Source organism: Mauremys mutica, chromosome 4 (assembly GCF_020497125.1).
Source record: "Mauremys mutica isolate MM-2020 ecotype Southern chromosome 4, ASM2049712v1, whole genome shotgun sequence".
In the NCBI taxonomy this organism is placed as follows: domain Eukaryota; kingdom Metazoa; phylum Chordata; order Testudines; family Geoemydidae; genus Mauremys; species Mauremys mutica.
This window is the reverse complement of record NC_059075.1, coordinates 50,282,228-50,295,032: the sequence shown is the minus strand read 5'-3', so window position 1 is coordinate 50,295,032 and position 12,805 is coordinate 50,282,228.

Here is a 12,805-nt window from a genome sequence, read left to right as displayed (position 1 = left end):
TTGAGCTTGCTTTCATCCTCAGCTGGGGCTCAAGCCAGTTTAGGTCTTTTGAGCATATTTAAAATATTTCATGTTTGGTTCATTAATAATTCTACAAGCCATGACTTTAAAGCCCATGCACACTTATGGTACTGCATAAATAATAAATAGTTATTATTATTTATGTACACCATAGATTGTTGGCATTTTAACAATAAGGCATGGAGCTGTATCCTTTGTCTATCCAATCTATTGTATCTCCCTGTCTAGACATACTTGACAATTAGATGCTTATTTTAAGTCATTTTCATAAGTGATAAGCTATTGACCGGTAAAGGAACCATAGGGCTAGATTTACAACTGGGATTCATATAGGGAATAGTTTGGAAGAGCATTGTGCAAAACTGAAAGTTGAATACGTGGGCCCTCCCCACCCACACACGCATATGTGACTCTCCATATTTTATACTGAAACTAAGACATACATTCTCATGAAAATTTGGAAATAAAGGAATCCAAGCAGCAAGGAATTTAGGTGATAAGGTCAAGGTCATATGACCTGGGTACCTTCCTTATACAGCTGCACAAATTGGTGTGGATAACATGACTGGCTCCATCTTTAAAGCAAACTGAATAAAAACTTACTTTAAGGCTTAAACAAACACAGTAAGCTTTTTAATTTTTTTGGTCCGTCTATGCATTTCCTACTTTTGGCAGAGACGCTAAATACAAAAATACCATGAGATAAGCTCTTAAATCTCTGAAGCATTTGAGAATCACCTGTCATTTTTTCGTATGTTACAATAGGTCCATAAATATTTTATTTACTTGACAACAACACTTCTTCTGTTTCCCTTACCAAAATGAGGTCAAGTACAATAGACTGCAGAGCAATTATTGAAGGAAAATTATAACTTTATTTTTCTAGAGCATTCATTACTCATGCAGTACTTTTAAATTACTTTTAATTCATCTAAATAACATGGTTGCACTTTCTACAATATTGTTAATCAGAAAATTGCCTACACAGGTAGCAGTATATGCTATGCTGAGTTAGCAGGGATATTTTTTGTCTATCAGTAGCAAAGCATTCATTTAGATACACCTAGTTCACAACAGTAACTTATTTGAACACAACTGAATTAATACCACTAAAACTAGGTTGAAATAGTGTAGGAGGACAGGAAACCACGGAAGATTTTGTTACGGCCTAGCTTAGGCAGCTCCACTTTCTCAGTGCCCGGTTATTGTAGGGCATGGCATGCTAGTTCCAACCTGCTATAACCGGTTAGAACCGCTGCGTGGAAAGCCTCTAGGCTGTTGGCCAAGGGGGTGGCCCCGGAAGGTGGAAAGTCCCTATTGCATTATGCATGAGCTGATTTGCTGCTGTTTATATAAATATGAGCATGCTTTGTGCTTGCTTTCGGACTCCGTACCAGGCCGAGCTCCGGGGCGCTGGGTTCCCCGCCTCCGTGACAGCAATGCTTGAAGTCCCCGTTGCAGGTGTGTCACTTTACCTTCATTAAAGCCAATAACTCACAGTGTGTATGGGCCTCGTTCTTGCAGAGCACCTTGGAAGGGCCTACGGCCTCCATAGAACCTAACAAATAGCATTAAGGCTGTGGCTTAAAACTAAATGAAAAGCCAGGAAATTGCAAACTCAATTGTCATGTCAGCTTCATATGACTAAGCCACACAACTGATCTGCGCATCCATTACTTTTGTAAGTTTTTATTGGAATTTTTGATCACTAAATTGTGCAAATGATACTACTGGCTATAATCCAGTAAAATGTTCCTGCTTTGCGGATGACCTCACTACTCCAGTACCCTTGTTGTCTCCAAGGCTTTCGTGAGCAGACTGTTAGTCATGATGTATCACAGTCATTGAGGGGTTTGGTGCTGTCGTTCTAGCTGGGTGCTATTCAAAAACCCCAATGATTGTGATACATCATGACTAATGGTCTGCTCAGGAAAGACTTGGAGACAACAAGGGTACTGGAGAAGTGAGGTTGTCAGCAAAGCAGGAACATTTTGTTGGACTATAGCCAGTAGTATCATTTGCACAATTTAGTGATCAAAAATTCCAATAACAACTTACAAAAGTAGTGGATGCGCAGATCAGTTGCTTGCTTTGCTTAGTCATATTGTGCAATAAATTTAGGGTATTTTTAGAATGTCATTTAGGTACATGTTATCTTATGGAAATATGTTTTTAAAGGCCTGTTTCTACAAATGGCTGAATTATTTGTTGTGAGTAAAATATATCCTTTTATTCTGCATGCTACTTTTTGGTACAAAGTCATAGGGTATATCTACACAGAAAAGAAGAACCAAACAAACAAACCTGCAGCGCCAAGTCTGAGAGCCTGGGTCAATTGACTCAGGCTCGAGGGACTCTGGCTTCAGGGCTGAAAATAGCAGTTTACATGTTTGGGCTGCTGCTAAAGCCTGTGCTTTGAGATCCTTCCACCACACCAGGTTTCAGAGCCCAGGGTACAACTCAAGTCTGAACATAAACACTGCTATTTTTAGCCCCACATCCCAAGCCCCACAAGCCTGAGCCAATTGACCCAGACTCTGAGACTCGGTGTTATGAGTTTTACTTTGGAGTGCAGATATACCCTTTGATCTAGATCCTCTGCCTTGGTAGCCTGGCCTAATTGATTAACAGGGAATTCCTCTGGCATAGAGCAATCTCTGAGTTTCGTAGAGCTGGCTGGCTCCTGAGGCTCTTCAAAATAAATTTGCATTTTTTCTACCACCGCTCTGTGTGTAGGGGAGTATTATTATCCCCACTTTTTAGAAAGTGACTGGTGTCAAAGAGAGAATAAGTGACTGCCCAAGGTCACAGTGAGTCTGTGGTGTAGGCAGGAACTGAATCCATGCTTCTTGAGTCTCAGTCCACTGCCTTAACCACAAGACCACTTTTCATCTGGCAGTCCCTGACTGCCAGTCTATTGCAGGTGGCCATCAGTTACATCAACCCTGAGGTATGTTGTGGGCTGGGGCGGCTCTAGCCATTTCTCAGAGGGATAGCCGTGTTAGTCTGGATCTGTAAAAGCAGCAAAGAATCCTGTGGCACCTTATAGACTAACAGACGTTTTGCAGCATGAGCTTTCGTGGGTGAATACCCACTTCTTCAGATGCAAGTTTGCGGCTTCAGATGCGCCAGTCCCGCGGCTCCGGTGGACCTCCCACAGACGTGCCTGCGGAGGGTCCGCTGGTCCCGCGGATCTGGTGGACCTCCCGCAGGCGTGCCTGCGGGTGCTCCACCGAAGCCACGGGACCAGTGGACCCTCCACAGGCATGCCTCTGGGAGGTCCACCGGAGCCGCCTGCCACCCTCTCGGCGACCGGCAGAGCGCCCCCCATGGCATGCCGCCCCAAGCACGTGCTTGGCGTGCTGGGGCCTGGAGCCACCCCTGGTTCTGGGGTCAAACGAGCCCCATCAAAGAGGTGTTCAGTTAGTGCAAAGATGGCACACGGTCCCCTTTGCCATTCCTTCCTGCCTGGTCCTACACTCAGCACTGAAGCTTTAGATAGTTCAAATCTGGGTGCTATTCAGAAATGTTCAACAACAATTTATACAAACCACTTTCAGCCTATGAACTGTTTGGATATTTATTATCAGTGGTCTGTGAATAGTTACATAAGTAACAAGAATTGTTTCTACTCCCTGACTGAATGGGTGAATCTTTTAAAACTGGAGAATAGCAAATAGTGTCGAGTCTTGTTAACATGGCCTTTGTTCATACGGAAGAATAGCCTTTCCACAAACCCTAGTGTGAACAGGAATTGTTTGCAAACAGCAAATAACTAGGGATATGAACATGGCTGAATTGAATAGCTGTTCAGAATTCAACAAAGGTTTGTGAACAGTCTTTATTAATATTTTACCAGTTCTGCCTAATAGCATACACAGATGCATTTTAAAATGTGTAACATCAAAATCTGTATATTTATATATAGGTACTGGGGTTTATTTTTATTTTTTTTCTCATTATGCTGTGGACCAAATTCATCACTCCTGTAACTTCCCTGACTTCAGCAGTGAACAGAGATAAACGTGGCCTCTAATGTCTACTTTAGAAATACCACTGTAATTATAGTTCACAACACAGTTTATTCAGACTTTGGGGCCTGATTCTGAGGGTCAGCTCTGACTCCAGTATTCTCCCTATATGTGCAAGTTTTAAGACTTTCACGCATCTAGAAAGAGAAAAAATATAGATCCAAGAAGCAAATTTATTCTTTGATCTGCTGAAGCAAAAGGTAATCAATCATATTGCTTAAAAAGGCATAAAATAGAGGGACAGGTTTAAAAACCGGGCATGGAAAACCTCTGCTCCTAAGGAAAGCAAATAAAGCTAATGTTCTTCCTAATACCAGTCACTTAAGATTAAAAATGAAGTCTTAAAAACTCTGTCATGTTTTGTAACTGAGAACAAGCACAAAAACCAGCATCTCGTACGTATCAGCTACATGTTTGCATGTTGGCTGTCACTGAGTTTCAAGAATGACTGTTAGAGATCAGGACTTGTGGACCCACTCTTGTAGCTATCTAGCACAAGTCTGGATGTGCACAGTTTCCCTCAGTGTCTGATTATGGAGGCTCTGCTTAGTCTGATAGCTAGATACTTTCATTGCATTAATTGTACAGAAAGATTTTTCCCCTGTAATTGTAGTTTGTGTCATTGTTTCTCAAAGACATCCACTCCATTCAATCTGACTAACTGAAATCCTAGGATTTCTTCTGCTAATATTTTCCAGTTATTAATGCAACCCATAGGTTCAGGCCACAGTTATCATATCTCTACGGATTTTTCTACCTAACCCTTTAAATACATACTAAGCCTGATGCATATTGAGATTAAGGCAATTTTACACCCATCTGGAAGTGCAAAGGCCTTTATCTAGAAATGGGGAATAAGGTTTACCAGGGAAAACATGTCAGGAGAGACTATTGTTTCTCTTTCAGGCACCATAAATCCAAATGAATCGATACTCATTCAATTAGTAGATTAATGATTCTGTTCTCTGATCCAATGTGTACAATTTATCTCAGTGGGAATTTGCCTTGCTCCTCAATGTGAGAATTATGGTGATAGTACAGCCACTTTTCAGACTTACACTGCAACTCCACAGAATGTGTTGCACAGAATATTTTGAGCGGTATACATCAGAAATACCACTACCTAAGATAGAGGGTACTGAATAAACGTAAAGCACTCACATATCACTATAATGGAGTAATCACTGCTATACTTCTTTTGCTCATAGTATCAGTTGCTATGATATGTATGTAATAGTACAGGAAAAGTGTATGCATGACCATCTAGAAAATAAGGGAAAGCTTATAAGAATAAGGTATAGATTCATAGATTTCAAGGCCAGAAGGGACCACACTGAGCATCTAATCTGACCTGCTGTATCACACAGGCTCTAAAACTTCCCCCAAAATAATTCCCAGTACATATATTTTAGAAGTACATCCAATCTAAAACTTGTCAGTGATGGAGAATCCATCATGTCATATGGAAGGTGGGGCTTCCATGACTTTAAAAATGCCTCGGAAAATATACTTAAGGTGAAATTTCCAGATCCTATTGACTCTTATTAGATGTGTTGTAGCCAATTAGTATTTGGTTTCTTCAGTCCAAAAGCATTCTACATTACACTAAAATTAGCTCCATCCATGAAAACCTTATATATGCTATTGTATATACTCAAGCATTTACATGTTTTGGTGTTTTGCCGTGTTTTGAACAGAATAACTTAATCACCAACCCAGTAGCAACCACTGAAGAAAAGTGCAAAATAGCCTTGTATTAACTGAGATGGAGCTTGTATTACACTGGCATTCATGTCACCTTTTCTATTAACAAGCATAGCAGCATTTGTTAAAATTAGCAATAAATGAATGCACATAATTATGGCAATTGGTTTTCATCATCCCACTGTGACAGTCGGGGGAGCAATCCAGACCAGTGAGGTGTTGTCACCACATGCACTATAATCCTGGGTGCCTCACAATGCTTTGTTGCTGTAGCTCCCAACCAGCCTACCAGCATGCAGGTCACACCCCGAGTGTCTGTGTAGAGCTGCAGCCCTGGTCCAGGAGACTCTGTTCCCAGCAGTCTGCCAGCAACACATCAGTCACACTCTGGCTTCCAGCAGCCTTGGTTACAACCATCAAGATGACTCAAGCACACTCCTAGTGCTGAATTTCTCCAGAACCATGTGCCCTGAAGTGTCCAGCCCTCTCCTGGACAGCTAAGGGGAATAAAAAGGTTTGTTGCTCCTGTAAAGAGACAAAACCACATCACAGCTTATTAACTTAACTGAAGTAAATACACCCTTCCCTTCAAACACAGCACTGAGTTGGTTCATAGTAAAATAAAACAAATTTATTAACAATAAGACATAGGTTAAATGGTGCCAAGTAAAAGGATTACAAGCAAATAAAAGTGAAACATAAATCTAAAAGTCTAAAACTTAATCCAGCAAGAAACAGGCTTTGTTCAAGGTGATTTCTCTCACCAGTCATTCTCTTCCCAGGTGTGGCTGACTTTCCCTCAGACAGCAGCTTCCACAAAAGTATAAAGTCCTGGCTTCCCTTGTCTTCTTAAGTAAAAGATCTTTTGCCTAAGCAGATTTCTCACCTATTTTCAGATCCAGAGACTTCAACCGCCTCCCCCTTTGTTGAAGTACTCCTCTTTCTCACCATGCAAAAGCTCTTTCCTCTTGTGTCTCTCTAGAGAAGGACACCATAGATGGCTTCACTCTTTGCTTATGTCTTTCAAAGTTCAGTGACTTTGTTTAAGGAGCAAGATGGCCTCATGCTGTTCTTCCCTTCCTGTGGGCTTCCCATTCCCCTGTACAATTTCAACTTAAATGGGGTTTCCATTGTTTCTGATTCCACCATGCTTAACTTACATAGGAGACGGGTAGATAGCTGTGATATTCCTTCCTGTCTAGGCAACCTATAAAGCCAAATATCAGTGAGTATCCATAGTTCCTTATATAGTGTTAAAACTTACATTTCACAATTATATTAATCACCAATGTGTCATTAGCTTTCAGAAAGCTCTGTACACTTCTATAATACAGTAAAACTACATATAATCAGTTGATTCAATTGCTTATCACTTGAGGTTCAGCCCCCTGTCTTTATAGACCAGTAAACCTTTTCAAGGTATTCTCTGAAAAGTAAAACCCAGACCAAGCTTCTCTCTTCTGCTGGGAGTAGAGGCCACACTATCTCCTCCCCAGTTGTTAGTGCCTCCATCACTTATTACTTGATGGGTCTGTTTACACTCTATGTAAATGCATTCTCATTGTCTTTGGATGTAGCTCCCAGGTGGGGAAACATATTCCTTTGTCTATAACAGACCTGTGTACCAACTCCCCCTTACATGTCAGGATTAAACACACTTTAGTTATAATTCTAGCATATATCTGTAATTCTTCATACACACCTTGTACATACAGTACACAAGAACATTAATTTCCAGTCAGTTGTTAGTTTTCAAATGATACATCACAAGGCATATTTTGTACAAAGATTATTACAGTAGTGTGTAGGGTGTGACTACAGGCATGCTTAGTGTCACACCCACATATAGCCAGGATGAACATTTCTATTACAGCCAATTTGGAGCTACCCTATTTATGTCAAGTTACATTCTTCAGGCATTTGGAAAGCTCACACTGTGATCCTTGTTTGGCAGATGCAAACTACAGTTATAGCCACACTAAATATATCCCAGACAAGAAGATTTTCAACAGGCTGTCATGCATGAGACTATAATCATAGTTTTTTTTAATACCTTGAGAAGTAGTTTCAATACAACATTTTTTTTTTCAAAAAGCAATGACAAAGTGCTATACTTTGACCAAATATTTTGGCTTACTAGGCCTTTTTTTCTAAGTAAATCTATGGCATGATGTGATATGAGTGTCTGTCATAATACTAGGAGTACTTGTGGCACCTTAGAGACTAACAAATTTATTTGAGCATAAGCTTTTGTAGGCTACAGCCCACTTCATCAGATGCATAGAATGGAACATAGTAAGAAGATATATATACATACAGAGAACATGAAAAAGTAGAAGTAGCCATACCAACTGTAAGAGGCTAATTAATTAAGATGAGCTGTTATTAGCAGGAGAAAAAAAACTTTTGTAGTGATAATCAAGATGGCCCATTTTAGACAGTTGACAAGAAGGTGTGAGGATATTTAACATGGAGAAATAGATTCAATATGTGTAATGACCCAGCCACTCCCAATCTCTATTCAAACCCAAGTTAATGGTATCTAGTTTGCATATTAATTCAAGCTCAGCAGTTTCTCATTGGAGTCTGTTTTTGAAGCTTTTCTGTTGCAAAATTGCCACCATTAAGTCTGTTACTGAGTGACCAGAGAGGTTGAAGTGTTCTACTGGTTTTTGAATGTTATGATTCCTGCCATCAGATTTGTGTCCATTTATTATTTTGAGTAGAGACTGTCCAGTTTGGCCAATGTACATGGCAGAGGGGCATTGCTGGCACATGATGGCATATATCACATTGGTAGATGTGCAGGTGAACGAGCCCCTGATGGTGTGGCTAATGTGATTAGGTCCTATGATAGTGTCATTTGAATAAATATGTGGACAGAGTTGACATCGGGCTTTGTTGCAAGGATAGGTTCCTGGGTTAGTGTTTTTGTTGTGTGGTGTGTGGTTGCTAGTGAGTATTTGCTTCAGGTTGTGGGGCTGTCTGTAAGCGAGGACTGGTCTGTCTCCCAAGATCTGTGAGAGTGAGGGATCATCTTTCAGGATAGGTTGTAGATCTTTGATGATGCACTGGAGAGGTTTTAGTTTATGCTCAAATAAATTTGTTAATCTCTAAGGCCTGGTCTACACTAAGGGAGGGGGGTCGAACTAAGGTACGCGACTTCAGCTACGCAAATAGCGTAGCTGAAGTTGAAGTACCTTAGTTCGGGCTACTCACCCGTCCAGACGCCGCGGGATCGAAGTCCGTGGCTCCAAGGTCGACTCTGCCACCGCCGTTTGTGGTGGTGGAGTTCCGGAGTCGACCGGAGCGCGTGGGGAGTTCGAACTATCGCGTCTTGATTAGATGCGATAGTTCGGACTCCGAGAAGTCGAAGTCTCCGCGTCGACCCGCGCGGTAAGTATAGGCCTACCCTAAGGTGCCACAAGTACTCCTGTTCTTTTTGCGGATACAGACTAACACAGCTGCTACTCTGAAACCTGTTATAATACTGGTATCAAATTACATGAACCAAATTCAATTACTGCTTTTGGAAATCAAATGGGCCATTTCCTATTTCCTTTGCAGGTTACTGGGAAAGGAGGGTATTTCCAATAACAATCTATGAAGCTACTGAGAGAAAAGTGCACTTATGAGAGTCATACCCATTTATAGTACTGTTTTGTTATTTAGAAAGAGGCTGAATATAACACCCTGGGTTTGAGGGCACTGAATTTTTGGGGTGGTTCAGAATCAGAACCAGATCCAAAACCTAATTTATTTGCTGGTACCTATCTCTGTAGTGGGTTTAATAAAACCTCAGATCTAAAGACACCCACTCCATCTCTGAGGGGATCAAAACCCACATTTCTGCAGCTCAGGCCCATCTCTGTTTTATGGCTTTGATCCACGGCTGCAGCTGAGAAGCACTGGATACAGTTCAGTATACCCTCTCCTCCCATCCTACATTGCCACTCCATTAGGCTACTGTAACATGGGCCAGCTGCCTACGGCACCAAGAAGCCATTACGGCAGCCATGGATTAGCAGAAATACCCTGGCAACACCCCCTCTGCTAGCTCTATGCCACCTGATAATAGGCTGCACAGGAGCTTTCCTCCTGTGGCAAACTACACTGGCTTTAGTGCTATCTTCCACCAGCAGAGTGGTGCAAATCAGCTTTTATGTGGGGCAGGGACATGGTCTTTGTTTCTAAGTCCTGGGGAATTTTGTACTTATACAGGGCCTTATCATGAGCCTATTAAAGTCAATGGCAAATTTTTCATTTTCTTCAGTAGTAGCAGCCCTCAAAGAGCAGTGTTGATAAACAAAATCTACAGAGTAGCTAAAGCAAGTACTTAACAGTCTTCTTCTTTCTTGCATGAATCCTACCAAATGGACCACCTTGTGGGGGGAGGGATGCTCAGTGGTTTGAGCATTGGCCTGCTAAACCCAGTGCTGTGAGTTCAATCCTTGAGGGGGCCACTTAGGGATCTGGGGCAAAATCAGTACTCAGTCCTGCTAGTGAAGGCAGGGGCTGGACTCAATGACCTTTCAAGGTCCTTTCCAGTTCTAGGAGATGGGTATATCTCCAATTATTATTATAAGTCTTCTCCCTCCAAAGTGCTATTCAATGCCATATCTTCTATGACACAACATTGCTAACATGTCTTCCTTTATGACCTCCCACAACTTCTTGGGTCAGCCTTCCTGTCTTTTTCCTTCAATCTTGATTTGTTGGACTCTCGCACCTTGTCGTTATCAGGACTACACTTTACATGACCTAATCACCTGAGCCTGCACTCTCTCATTTTTTTCATTATGGATGTTACTTTGAGCATGTCTCTAACATACACATTCCTCATGTGGTCTTTCTTGCTTACACCACTAATCCATCTCCACATTTGCAGTTCTGCTGAACAAATCATTTGTACAAGTTTCATCTTTGTTGCCCAACACTCAAAGCCATACATTAAAACTGGATGCATCGCCGTTTTATATATTTCCTCTTTTAATCTTACTGGCACTTTACTGAAACATACTAAACCACTTATCTCTCTCCATTTGAGCCAGGCACTTATTATCCTACCTCTAATTTCATCCTCCATTTTCCCAGATTCTGTAACTCAGATACCTGAAACTTTGCATGTCTGCCCATCTGGTTTCAAGAACAATTTTTTAGTGTTCACATTACTGAAATTACATACTATCTACTCTGTTTTTCCTCTGCTTATTGTGAGCCCATGTCTCTCCAATCCATCTCTCCATTTATCAAGATACTTTTCTGAACTATATTTCTCTTCACTGCATAGAATATCAGCTGCAAACAGCATGCACCAAGGTGCCTCCTTCTGTATGTTCCTTGGGAGGATATCCAGGACAAGGACAAAGAAAGGGCTCAGTGCTGATTCCTGATGCACTTTCACCTTTACCGATAATTTGTCTGTTTCACCACTAGAAACTCTTGACTGTTGATGTTGCACCTACATGCGTGGCTTGAACAAGTTGCACATAAAGTTCTGATACAATTTCTCCCTCATACAGCACCAGATGACTTCTCTTGGGGCTTGGTCAAAGGCCTTTTCCAGATCAATGAACACCATGTGAATATTTTTCCTTTTCTCTGTAAATTTTTCCACTCGCTGCTTCAGTGCAAAAACAGCATCTATTGTCAACCTCCCTGGCATGGAGTCATATTGATTTGCATTAATATCTACTTCACTTCTTAGTCTCCTATTGATGACTCTCTCCCACAGTTTCATTGTATGACTCATTAGCTTTATACCTCTATAATTTGTGCAATTGCCAGCATCACCTTTTCCCTTGTGTATTGGCACCACAATACTTTTCCTCCACTCATTTGGTATCTTTGCCCATCTCATGATTGAACTGAACAGGGATGTCAGCAAATGGATGCCTTCTATTTCAAGCTTTTTCCATGCCTCTGTAAGGATTCCATCTGGACTGAGGTCGTTATTATTTTTCATTTCTTTTATGGCATTTGCTACTTCATTAGATATGATAGACTCCACTCTAACAAAGTTCATCATTTTGAAGTTGCATTGCTCTCTTGGGTTTTCTTCATTTTAACAGCTGCTAAAAATACCTTTTCCATCAATCCTTTTTGTGACTATCATCAGTCCATGCCATACCTTTTTCATCCTTGATTAACTTCACATCCTTGATATTTCTGGTATTTCTGTCCCATGCTTTCTCCAATGTATGCACTTCTTTTTTCACTTCCTTTGTTCCAAGTCTTGCGTAGAGTTCCTCAAAGACCTTTGTTTTCACTTTTGCAACTAGATTCCAATTTATTTTCATGCTCGGATTTCTCCAAGTCCCATTTGTTCGACTTTGTTCTCTTACATTTTATAACTTCTGGTACTTTCTTCACTCCACCCCCACGTTTCTTTTTAAATAAAGGCTTTCTCTCTTGAGTCACCAACAACTTGTTTAGTACTCTCCAGTATAGTTGTTGCCATAAAATCCCAAAATGTCCCACTCCTTCTGCATATGCTGCTGACCTCATCTTCTTCATAACCAACTCCCTGTAGTCTTAGCTTTACCCTCTGGTTTTCACCACATTATCTTTGGTATTACACTCTTTGATTTTCTCTGTATGTTTGTTCTGTGAAACATATCTAAGATGAGGGATCTCTCCCATAATCACCTTGCAGTCTTTTATATCTTTTGTTTTCTGCTGGGAAACAAGAATTAGTCAATCTGTCTTTTAGTTCTTCCACTCTAGATATGTAATAAGATGTTCATCTCTTTTCGTAAAGAACGTGTTGGATACTACTAGGTCATGAACTTATGCAAGTTTCAATATGCCTTTCTTCTTTGTCTTTTAAGTTCCATAGACCTGGTCACCATGTGCTCTCCTATATCTATTCCTGTCTCTTCCAACATATCCATTTAAGTTGGCACCAATAACTAGTTCCTCATTTTATGGAATTTGCTGAAGAGCAGTTTCTAGATTTTCCCGGACATTTGCTTTACTTTTCTCACCACAGCCAGACTGGGGTACGTATGCACTATGTTTTGCATGCCACAGTCAAAAGCTAACTGGGC